This window comes from Rhinopithecus bieti, unplaced genomic scaffold (genome assembly GCF_001698545.2).
Source record: "Rhinopithecus bieti isolate Rb0 unplaced genomic scaffold, ASM169854v2 scaffold_14871, whole genome shotgun sequence".
In the NCBI taxonomy this organism is placed as follows: domain Eukaryota; kingdom Metazoa; phylum Chordata; class Mammalia; order Primates; family Cercopithecidae; genus Rhinopithecus; species Rhinopithecus bieti.
Window position 1 is genome coordinate 231121 of NW_016807935.1, and position 13557 is coordinate 244677.

Below are 13557 nucleotides of genomic sequence, written 5' to 3' on the forward strand. Positions count from 1 at the left end.
GAAATGGAGGAGGGAAGGTTGAGAATCTGGAGTGTTGCATTCAAAGCATGGGACAGTGAGGAGAGGACCGGGATAGGGGGTGGAGACCTTCTCCAAAAGTGGAAGCCAAAATAGAGATGACAGAATATGGGTCAAAGGGGATAAATTTGAATGCTTGTACAATTTAGCTAACCTGCAATGGAAAGACTTATTTTCTTGGGCTTCTCATTATAGCCAGGAGGGCAAAAAAGAGAAAAACAAACAAAAAACATTACTTCTCACTGGCTTTCTGCTGAATTCTCCAGAGAATGGCTGGATTGTCACAGTGGTTGCCTTTAAGGTCTTAAGCTTAAGCCCCTTCCTTTTCTTGCTTTTTATATTCATGAAACTTTCACTCTAGAATTCTAGGACAAAGGAAGGAGATTATAAGGAGAAGTTAAATTTTGTATAGCAAATGATTTTACTTTTATTTTTTAATTGTGATAAAATACACATAAAACTTAAACTATGTTAATCATTTAAAAATGTACAGTTAAGTAATGTTAAGCATATTCATGTTGTTGTGCAACCAATCTTCAGAACTTTTTCATCTTGCAAAACTGAAACTTTATACCCATTAAGTAACAACCTCTCCATTTTCCCCTTCCTCCAGATCCTGGCAACAACCATTCTACTTGCCGTGTCTATGAGTCTGATTACTCTTAATACCCTGTATCAGTGAAATCATGCAATATTTGCATTTTTGTGACTGTCTTATTTCATTTACCATAATATTCTCATAAAGGGTTCATCCATTTTACAGCATGTGTTAGAATTTTCTTACTCTTTAAGGGTGACTGTTATTCCATTATATTATATGTATATACTACATTTTGTTTACCCATTATCAATGGACATGGGTTGCTTCCACGTTTTGGTTATTGTGAACAATGCTGCTATGAACATGGGTATACAAATATTTCTTTAAAACCCTGCTTTCAATTATTTTGAGTATACAACCAGAAGTAAAATTGCTGGATCGTGTGGTAATTCTATTTTTAATTCTTTTAAGGGACAGTCATACTGTTTTCTGTAGTGGCTGCACCATTTTACATTCCTACCAATGGCGCACAAGAGTTCCAATTTTGTCACATTCTCACCAGCACTTGTTATTTTATGTTTGTTTGTTTTCCTTTTGATAGCAGCTGTAGTTACTGACTTTTTCAAGGTCACTTTCGCCAACCTATCATTTTTCCTTTACAGATGTGGAAATTGCAGTTCAAAGGAGTAATGACTGCCTTCAATGGTAGCTAAAGAATTGAAATCTGAGTTTTTGAAATCCAAATACAAGTCTCTTCCTACAATAGCAGACTTCACAATATATCAGACAAAACTATTAGAAACAGCAAGCAAGAGGATCTTAAAATAGGGGAGATGAGGGGCTTGAAGCCTGATGGGGGAGATTTCTAGGCTTTAATGTAGTTTGATCTGCAGGTAAGAATCTGTGATAATAATACTGTCCAAAGGAGGAAAGTAGTTTTTTTAAAAAAAATTAGCTATGCGAACAGTAAAGCTTAACCTTCATTAATATGTGCTCATTAGCATTATCTGATTTACATAGGTGTTAGCCCAGGTGTTTGGAAGAGCAACCAGGAGAATAACCTCAGATCATTACAAAACTGGAGATGTATCTTCTGTTCCTCTCTGAGGATTTTCAAATAAACATTAATTATAACAGCACCAATTTAGAAATGGCTGATTACATAATTTTGGCAAACCTGTCATTATCCATAAATATTTCATGAAATACAGAAATGCATGCAGCATTTTTCATAAAGCTTCATAAAGTCAGTATTTTCTCTGATGGGGAAAAAATCCCCCTGTGTTTCTTATGTAACTCTCAGGTCAGGCAAATACTACTTCTGGAGCATAGAATTATAACTACAGTTTCAGATATCACGGTTAATCTTCTTGGCTTTATATTTTGGGAACAATGTAGCAGAAACTGTGTTTAAGCTAAATGCTTATCTGATGATAGACTTCCTCTCTTGCATTATGGAGGGAAATAAAATGATGTGATGATAAAAGAGTAATGTAGCGCTCTGCAGAGTTCAATATCCTGCAGTTTCTTTGTGCTCTTCCTGCTTGATATGCAAGTTACTTCTAAGTGTCCTGAAAAACCACTCACCATGGAGAACTTAAAAGTAACACTGGGCACTGTGAGAGTATTGTGCTGAGAAGACAGTGACAGAGCCTAATGTGAGTCATGTTTTTTCATACTTAACGCCTCTTCACAGAATCATCTCAATTTTATGGATGACAAGTGTGAAGAAGACAGAAGTCAGGAGAAAACAATGCCAAATTTATCCTAGAAACAATTGATCAATGGATTTATGCACACCAAGACTATTTAATAGGCACCTATATTATGTGCCAGTCACAGTGCTGGACAATCAGGTGAGTGATACAAACAAGAAAATACATTATTCCTGCTCTTAAGGACGTTAAAAACAATCTCCATGATACAGTGGCTTTCAGACTTTGGTGTACATCAGAATCACATGGAAGGCTTGTTAAAGCAAAGTTGCTGGGCCCTACCCTTATACTTTCTGATTCTGTGGGTATGGGAACGGGGAGCAAAAATTTCAAAAATGTTCCCAGAAGATGTTGATGTCACTGGTCCTGGGACCACATTTTGGGAACCACCATTATAATGAAACTTTTGTAGCAGCAAAAGAGAGCCTAAATCTTAAAAAATCTTAACTTGTGAAAGCTTGTTTGCTTAAATGTAATAATAATGTCAAAGCTTTACACAGTTAATTGAGGCTCTCCTGTTGTCCCATTAACATAGCCCCAAAAGGAAACTTCAAATGAATAGCGCAATTATGCTTCTCACACACACACACACACACACACACACACACACACACACAAAGAAATTTTAAAAAAAGGCCAGATGAAATCATTTTGGAGATTGTGAATGATATTTAGTCCACTATCACTAAAAATAATACCTGGTAAGGAAAATGAGACACAAATAATAACATTCAGTGGAAAAGAAAAACACTTTGCATTGAATTATGTAAAAAAAATCAATTGAATTATGTAAAAAAAAAAATCAAATGCTGATATCCCGATGAGACTGTACAAATGTTAGAGCAATAATGAAGGAGGAAACAAATTTGTTGGTTTTTACACTAAAAATGATATAACAGAGGATAAAATAATTGATGTGTCTTTGATGCAGTTTTATCTGATTTTAAAAAATGATCTAGTTTTCTATAGATTGGCTTCTTGATGGAACCTTTTCAGTTGTTTGATGACAAAACCAATATAATGATAAATGAGTAATGATGGACATGCTTCTTTATGTAGCTGTACACTCACATGGTACAAAGTACAGGCTGTGACTTTCAATGATCAAGTAAGAGAGATTAGAGTGTAATACCAGTGAATGTAAAAATGTCAGGAATGGCTAAAAGTAAGCAAAAGATGAGTCATGTTGAATTTGTGTGATACCCTTTTTCTGATGGTCTCAGAAAATACTGACATTTAAAACTCATTGAGGGAGTGTAGCTGGGCATTATTACCTGCGTTGTTATATGTTTAAGATGAACATACAGAAGCACAGAGATTTCCTGAAGAGTCAGAAAATACCCAAGGATTGGTATACTGAATGCAATAATTAGAATCAGTACGTTAGGTTTTGTTGGTTTATTTTTGTTTCAAATTTTAGTCCAGTTTTAAACACCAGACAGTGTTCTTTTTTATAATATAAGATTTCTAGCAGCTTTGTTTTGGAAGAAATTTCTAGGGATTTAAATTTATTAATTCCTATATGGGTGTGTCCATCCTCATGTGTAGGGGTTGCAGGCAGTTGCTCCTGGTATGATCCAAGTTTCACCATGAAACCGCCATCATTATTCAGTTTCTCTCTAAGTGGCTTGCTACAGTACTAGCCTTCTTTCCAATTTTTGCCTGATATTCCTATGCTAACTGAGTCAACATTGCAGTATGGTGATGTGTATAGGCTCTGGAATCAAGCTGCCAGAGTTCAAATCTCAGCTCTGCTACTTACTCGGTTCATGACCTTGAGTAACACTTAATCCTTCTAAACCTGCATTTTCCATTTCTAAAATGGAGGCTCACAGGAGCTAGGCCTGAATTGAAGGGCAGGTCAGCAAACTGGGATAAAGCCATTCTGCAGCCAGGTCAATCTGTGAAGTTTAAAAGAGGAAGAACCCCTTCTGGAGCACAACAAGAGTTTTGTTTGGCTCTGAAAGTGACAGGGGAACTGTTCAATTTTAACCAAGTTAGAATCATCTAAAGTTTAGACATTGATTTGAAATGTTGAGTTTCAAACTGTTTTGCCATTTTGGGGGCTGCTCTGAACTCGGGACCCTCTGGCTTTTTGAAAGGACCATCCATTTGTTTAGGTAGTAAATTTCTCAAATAGGCCTGGGTCCTGACCTAACTGAACAGGATGGGTTAGGTCAGGACCAAGGCCTGTTTGAGAGGTTGGGCCAGGTGTCCTAGCAGCTCACTGGAGTTAAGTGTCCAACTACTGGAAGTGAGTAATCCAGACAGTACTTAACCACTGAAAAGAAAAGGAAGTTGTCCTAGCCGGAGGATGGAGGATACATGTCACACTTTAATAAACAGGCAGAGGCAAACCGTAGCTTTAAGAAAGGACTGAATTTGTAATGTGAATGGTGGAATGTCAGGGAATAAGGGAATTGGGGGAAAATTTCTGTTTATTTTTATGTTGAAAAGAAAAGCTAGGATTTTAGTTTAGTCTATAAATTATCAGAGGGTGCTAATTTTATTTCCTAATTAACAGCATCTAGGTTAGACTTTGCATATAATTGTGCTAATTCTTAGGATGCACAAAAAATAAATCAAAGGCTTTTTGAGGGGTTAATTTTCCTAAAAAAATTATAGAATAGCACAATAGGGCATCCTTCACTTCTCACTTGACTTTTGTGACATGCTTATAAAGAAGGTTATCTTTGCAGACTATTCAAGGGCTACTTCAAACCCTCTTTTGAAGGATTTACTTTGTCATCAAGTCTTTATTTTTCAGTGGTTTGAAATGGTTTGAGTTGATTTCCAATTTCACTTTTATGGACTTCATGAAAGTCTGCATCTTTTGCAAGATTTTCAATTTCACTGATAATTGTAACATGCCATAATTTTTGTAAGAAAATGACAAAGATATGAAAATGATGCATAGGATAAGAGTTAATGTGACGCAGGAAGGAATGTTTGAGTATAAACTAATATCATGTGTGGTCAGTTCCTTAACACATATTTTTATATCATATTATATCTGCCTGCCTATGAAACCTTATAAGTTTGAGGACTTGAATAATAAATGTATGAATAACAAGAAAGACCTGTCTAATTTTACTGTCTTGAGACTGGGAAAGAGTCCTATGGCTTTGCCCTTTCTAATGTATTATTGACAATAGAAACACCCATGGCACTTTGTTATTTGCCCCAACCTAGTAGCCACTTCTCCTAGAATTGGGATTTAGAATCTTGATCATCATTTTCTCAAACCAAATGTTTCCAAAAGTAATAGAAAGCCTACATTCATAGAGTAGTGCTCTAAGTTACCATTATTTGGTGCATATCACAGAACTTGGTATGTCTTTATGGAGTGAAGAAACCCCAAGTAGATGAATCCTTAAAATGGCAAATATGTACAGTGGTTGCCCTGCTGTGGTGGACAACAGATTTCTTCCTCTGGCATAGTGAGACTAGAAAACTTGTGGAGCAGGCTTCACTTGGACTCTTAAAGATTTATCTTTATTTGTTGCTCAATCTCAGGGAAATCAGAAGGAACCTGCATGCATGTGTACTTCAGTGGCTGATGTTGAGGCCAGATGTTGGGTGTCTGAGCAAAAGTCCTGATTTTAGTTGACCTCCTTCTGGATTCATTAGTGGATCAAACCATATCTGAAAAGATGTACTCATTAGTCCTGCAGTAGGTCCACTGGGAAGCTTCTTTCGAATTTTGGCTTTGAGTCCACTGGATGAATGGATTTTACTAGAGTCTATCCTCTCCTATCGACATTTGAACAATAGTTTTAGCTTATCATCAAAATTTTTATAGTGAGCTCCCCTAATGCATACAGTAGGAAGTCCTAGCCAGAGCAATTAGGCAAGAAAAAGAAACAAAAGGCATCCAAATTGGAAAGGAAAAGTTCAATTTTCCTGTTTGCAGATGGCATTACCTTATATGTGGAAAACTCTAAAGCCTCCACCAAAAAACTGTCAGAACTAATAAATATTTTAACAGAATATTTTCATATTGTAAAGGTGCAGAGTGAAAATCAACATACAAAATCAGTAGCATGTACTAACAATGAACTATGTACTAACAATGAATGATCCAAAAAAGGAAACTAATAAAACAATTCCAATTACAATAGCTACAAAAATAAATAAATAAAATACATAGGAATACATTTAACTAAGGACAAGAAAGATATGTACTCTAAGAACTATAAAACATTAATAAAAGAAATAAAAAAACACAAATAAATGGAAAGATATCATGTGTTTATAGATTGGAAAATTAATGTTGTTAAAATATCCGTACTACCCCCCAAAATCTACAGATTCAATGTAATCTCTATCAAAATTCCAATAGCATTGTCCACTGAAACAGAAAAAACAGTCCTAGAGTTCATATGGAACTACAAAAGACCCCAAATAGCCAAAGCAATCTTGAGCAAAATGAACAAAACTGGAGGTATCACAATGCCTGATTTCAAAATATACTACAAACAGCATGGTGCTGGCATAAAAACAGACATACAGGCCAATAAAACAAAATAGAGCATCCAGAAATAAATCCACCCATTTATAGTCAATGGATTTTTGACAATGGTGCCAAGAACACACAATGGGAAAAAAACAGTCTTTCAGTAAATGGTGTTGTAAAACAGGATACCTATATGCAGAAGAATAAAATTGGATGTTTATCTGACACCGTATACAAAAGTCAACTCGTAGTGGATTAGAGACTTAAATATAAAATCGGAGACTCTAAAAACTACTAGAACAAAATATAGGGAGAAAACTGCACAACATTAGTCTGAGCAATGATTTTTTTTGATATGATTCCAAAAACACAAGCAACAAAAGCAAATATAGACAAATGGTATTGCATCAACCTAAAAGGCTTCTGTGCAGGAAAGGAAACAATCAACAGAGTGAAGAGACAACCTATGGAATGGGAGAAAAATTTGCCAGTCATACACCTGATGAAGGATGAATGCCTAAAATATACAAGGAACTCAAATAACTCAATAGCCAGAACATAAAACACCTGATTAATAACTTGGCAAAGGACCTGAATAGACATTTCTTAAAAGAATATATGGACTGGGCATGGTAGCTCACGCCTGTAACCCCAGCACTTTGGGAGACCGAGGCGGGCGGATCACAAGGTCAGGAGATTGAGACCACGGTGAAACCCCGTCTCTACTAAAAATACAAAAAATTAGCCGGGCACGGTGGCGGGCACCTGTAGTCCCGGCTACTCGGGAGGCTGAGGCAGGAGAATGGCGTGAGCCCGGGATGCGGAGCTTGCAGTGAGCCAAGATCCAAGATTGCACCACTGCACTCCAGCCTGGGGGACAGACCGAGACTCCGTCTCAAAAAAAGAAAAAAAAAAAAAAAAAAAAAAATTAGCCAGCCGTGGTGGTGGGTGCCTGTAGTTCCAGCTACTCCGGAGGTTGAGGCAGGAGAATGGCGTGAACCCCAGAGGCGGGGCTTGCAGTGAGCGGAGATCACGCCACTGCACTACAGGCTGGGCGACAGAGCGAGACTCCGTTTCAAAAAACAAAACAAGAATATATGCAAATGGCCAATAAGTAAATGAAAAAAAGGTCAACATCACTATCAATAAGGAAATACAAATAAAATCCACAAAGAAATGCTACCTCACGTACCTGTCAGAATGGCTATAATAAAAAAATATGAAAGATAAATGTGGAGAAAAGGGAGCTCTTGTACGCTATTGGTAGGAATGTAAATTAGTACAGCCAATATGGAAAACAATATGGTGGTTCCTCAAAAAGTTAAAAATAGAACTACCATATGATCCAGCAATTTCACTTCTGAGTGTATATCCAAAGAAAATCAAGTCAGTATGTTGAAGCAATATCTGCACTCCTCTGTTCATTGTAGCATTATTCACAATAGCCAAAATAAGGAATCAACCTAAATGTCCATCAGCAGATAAAGTGTTATACACATATTCTTTCTAATTTTGGCTTTATGTAGATACACAATAGAATACTGTGATAAAGAATGCACTGAATAGAATTTATAGAATAATGCTACAATGTATTCATAGAATATACGATGTATTCATAGAATACATAGCATTATTCACAATAGCCAAAATATGGGATCAACCTAAATGTCCACTGGCAAATAAAGTGTTATATGTATTCTTTCTAATTTTGTCTCTTTATATACACATTAGAATACTATTCAGTCTTTAAAAAGAAGAAAATCCTGCCATTTGTGACAATGTAGATGAGCCTGGAGGAAATTATGTTAAGTAAAATAAGTGAGACACAGAATGACAAATACTGTATGATCTTACTTTTGTATGAAATAAAAAATGTTGAGCACACAGAAGCAGAGTAGAATGATAGTTGCCAGTGTCTGTGGGGAGTGGTGGTGTGGGAATGGGGAGATATTGGCCAAAATTAGATAGGATGAGTAAGTGCTGGAGATCTATTGTTAAGCATGATGACTATAGTCAGTAATAATGTATAATCGAAAATTGCTGAGGGAATAGATAGGTTCGCACCAAAAAATGATAAGTATGCGAGGTGACGCATATGTTAATTAGCTTTATTTAGCCATTCCACAAGGTATACATAGTTCAAAACATCATGCTGTATACCATAAATATATACAATTTTATTTATCAGTTAAAAAAAGGAAAACAGAAAAAATGTAATGGGAAAAACAATTATAGCACTCCTAAGCATACAGTAAGGATGCCCAAAGTGCATCTTGAGCACAGTTTTTCAATCTCAGCAGCATAATTGACACTTTGGACCAGATAAATCTTGTTGTGAGATGCTGTTCTGTGCAATATAGGATGCTTAGCAGCAACCCTGGTCTCTATCCACTAGACAACTGCAGCATGTTTCCAGTTTTGATAATCAAAAATACCTGCACACATTGCTAAATGCCCCTTGAGGGGTAAAATTGCTTCTGGTTGAGACCCAGTCTAGACAAAGTTTGGGAAATTTGTTGACTGTATCTTCAAAATATGTTCAGAATTCAACCACTCCCACCACTTCCATTTTCTCTCTTTGTCAAGACACCATCATCTCTTGCCTGGATTATTCCAGTAGTTTCCTAATCAAACCCTTGGTATCTACTCCATTTTCTACTCTTACCTTTTCAGTGTTTTCTCCACAGTGATTCTTTCAGAACATGCCAGTTTATGTCACTTATCTCCTCACAGCTCTCCAAAGACTCTCTGTTTCTCTGAGGGTAAAATTAGTAGGTGAATTCAGGACAATGGCATGCCAGGAACTATGTGACACATCACCACCACCAGCTGAACCAGGGATTTGTGAAGGAGCCAGAGGCATGTGGGCAACCAATGGCCCCTGAGAAGGCTCAAGACTTTCTGGATGTTCTTTCTGAAGTTGTCTTCAGAGTCAGTTTAGTCAGGCAAGACTACTACTCTGATTCCCTATAATCAGATACTTTTACTTCCAAATAGTCTTCTAGTTGGATCATTAATCAATTCACCAGACTACTGATGACAATTATCTCTATCCAAAAATTAACGTCTACACTTAAAAAGTTAGGATTTGCTGCCACTGGGTTCATTTGAAACAAAGCAACAGGTTCTAAATGCAAACCTTTTAGAGGAGTCCCTGAAAGTGTTTTTAATTGATGGCAAGATCGATGAACTAAAGTAGAAATTCTTAAGGCAGTTATGTTGAAGAAGATAATGTTCACTTAGATTTTTAAGTTTTGGGTGTTAATTAATATGAGCTTTACTATAATATTCAAAATTACTTCCTAGAGTAATTTAGTAACTTGATAATTTTATAATAGTAACATTTTGAAACATTTCAAGAATATGCCGTAGAAATATGGAAAATAAGTCACAAATTCAACAATAAGATAGATAAGAGATGGAGAACCACAATTACAGAAGAACCAGGAGGTATTCTCCCCCAAGATCAGCATGAAATAAGATCTCATGAAAACAGCAAAATAAAGGACAGTTAAAGGTGGCAGAGTTACCGAAAACCTCACTTTGATAAGCAAAAAATGTCAGCAATCTGTTTTAGCACAGAAATAGTGATTGCCCCTTTCACTACAACATGGAAAGATTACACTTGGCTTTGCTAGTTGCTTTCTGTCTCTCCATATGGGGAAAATATAACTAACTGGATAATTTTCAATCAGCAAAAAAAAAAAGGTGGAGCATAAATTCTAAAATAAGTATGATGTAAAATGCTGAAATGCTAAAAATGTTTGATAAGTTCTAAATGGGAAAACAGATAAGAAAAGACATAGTAAAAGATTTTACAGCTATGTGAAATAGGACAAAGTTAAGCAAAAACAAACTTGAAAGTAGAATACTAGAGAACATTTTGATGGTAATGACAAATGGTAATGTTCTATTGTATAACAAGAGCCCCTATTACATAAAAGAATTTGAATGTAAACTGGGAATACTCAGCGATGTTCTCAAAACTAGAATCCTTTTCTAGTGAGAGAGAGATAATTCTCTTTTTTTCTTTTCTGACATATTACAAACTAATTTTTCAGAGTTTTGTGAAATATTGTTAAGTTTTTTCTTTTACTACTTTTTTTCTGGCCATAATGCTTCTCTAGGGAGAGAATTATGATAATCTGAGAGCATGTTGGTTTATACACTCTTAGCTTTAATCCCGCTTTAGAGACTTTTTCTCCAGGCTTTTGGCTTAGGAAAACTTTTTTTTTTTTTTTGCTGCTTGCAGAAAACAGTGCCATCTTTCAAAGACAGTTGCAAAAGTAAACTTCCTCTAATGACATTCTAAAAGTGTGATTATTAAATAAAAAGATAAAATCTAATAAGAGGCATGGTCCATAAAGCCATCAGTTAAATAGATTCATTAATAAGAACACATTTTCCCACATGAGACACTCCATAAGTGGTGGTTATGGTCTCCAGCTAGCCTGCCAATTTTATTTAATTTACATTTGAAAATTTGCATTTGAAACTGAATGTTCTATAAATCAGATACATTATGGGATAATAGGGCCTTTGGGGAGACAGTTTGGAGACAGTGAGAGGAATAGTCAGGGAATCTGGCACCCATTATAAATTATGTTTAAGGCAATTGATTTTCAAGTCAAGTCTTGCAATGCCAAGACCTCAACTGTAGCAAGTTCCAGGAAATTGAGAGATTGGGACAGAAAATAAAAGGAAGAATAGGAGATGAAATTTTCTTCTTGTGAGGGCACAAGTAACTGGAAGCTCTCCCAAACTCTCCTACCCAGCATGAAAGGGACTCTTCTCCCTCAGCACCAGAAAACTCACCAGGAGAGGATTCTGTCTTTCCTCTAAAGTCTCCCTTTGAAACTCAGTATTGTTATGAGGCAATTATCTATGGGTTTCTGCACATCTTGCAAAGCAAGGCACTAAGTACCCTTTGTTTTCCACCATCTTTTCAAGGATGTTTGCTAAGAGAAAACATCTGGAAGACAGAGATGTTGTCTCTTTCCGGTGAAAGGATAGGGTTGCTTATGGCCTTGGGACATAAAATAGTATCTCCCTCTGGAGCAATGGGCAGATACTCTTACTGCCTATTATAAAAGATTTGGATCTCCTAAGCTCAGGGTTCCACTCTTACAATATAATCCTATGGGAATTGGGGCTCTGGTGCAAATGCAAATGTTACTCTGGCTACTGCTATTGCTCTGAGTACTGAATGGTCCTTTGTTTCTGATTCAGGAGGCTCTTCTATCAGTATCCACAAAAGTGTGTCAGGCGAATGTGTTAACTTGCAAGTGAGCTTACTGCTTTTTAATAAAAATAGCACATTTTGATTATGATTCTGATGTATGTGTATATCAGAATCTATAACAATTACTAAATATATTATTTATTTCTTTATAGATAAAACTTTGCTCATTAATATACTAAATAATTTAGCATAAGTAATGATGTTCTCTGAAAAGGAAGTAATAATTGGTAAAAGAGGTTGGAGATTAACTGTGAATGTCAATTTTGTGGTATTTAAAAAGCTTTTCATAGCATGGTAATGGTACAAAAACAGACACATAAACCAATGGGACAGAATAGAGAACCCAGAAGTAAGGTCACATACCTAAGACCATCTGATCTTTGACAAAGCTGACATAAACAAGCAATGGGGAAAGACTCCCTGTTCAGTAAAAGGTGCTGGGAGAACTGGTCAGCCAGGTGCAATAGATTGAAACTGGAACCCTTCCTTATACCATACATAAAAATCAACTTGGCCAGGCACAGTGGCTCACGCCCATAATCCCGGCACTTTGGGAGGCCGAGGTGGGCAGATCACGAGGTCAGGAGATCGAGACCATCCTGGCTAACACAGTGAAACCCTGTCTCCACTAAAAAATACAAAAAAATTAGCCAGGCATGGTAGTGGGTGCCTGTAGTCCCAGTTACTAGGGAGGCTGAGGCAGGAGAATGGCATGAACCTGGGAGGTGGAGCTTGAAGTGAGCCAAGATCGAGCCAGTGCCCTCCAGCCTGAATGACAGAGGGAGACTCCATCTCAAAAATAAATAAATAAATAAATAAATAAATAAATAAATAAGTAAAAAATAAAATTAAAAAAATCAACTCAAGATGGACTAAACACTTAAATGTAAAAAAACCCTGGAAGATAGTTTAGGCAGTTCCATTTTGGACCTAGGAACAGGCATAGATTTCATGGCAAAGACACAAAAGGCAATCATAACAAAAGCAGAAATTTACAAATAGTATCTAATTGAACTGAAGAGCTTCTGTCCAGCAAAAGAAACTATCAACAGAGTAAACAGACAGCCTACAGAATGGGAGAACATTTTTGTGATCTATCCATCTGACAAAGGTTTAATATCTAGCATATATAAGGAACTTAAACAAATTTACAAGAAAAAGGCAAACAACCCTATTAAAAAGTGAGCAAAGGACATGAACAGACAATTTTCTAAATAAGACATACATGCAGCTAGGCCGGTGCCGTGGCTTACGCCTGTAATCCCAGCACTTTGGGAGGCCAAGGCGGGTGGATCACAAGGTCAGGAGATGGAGACCATCCTGGCTAACACAGTGAAACCCCGTATCTACTAAAAATATAAAAAATTAGCCGGGCGTGGTAGCAGGCGCCTATAGTCCCAGCTACTCGGGAGGTTGAGCCAGGAGAATGGCGTGAACCCAGGAGGTGGAGGTTGCAGTGAGCCGAGATTGTGCCACTGCACTCCAGCTTGGGTGACAGAGCAAGACTGTCTCAAAAAAAAAAAAAAAGAACAAGATGTCATGCATGTGGCCAACAAGCTCAGAACCACTGATCATTAGAGAAATG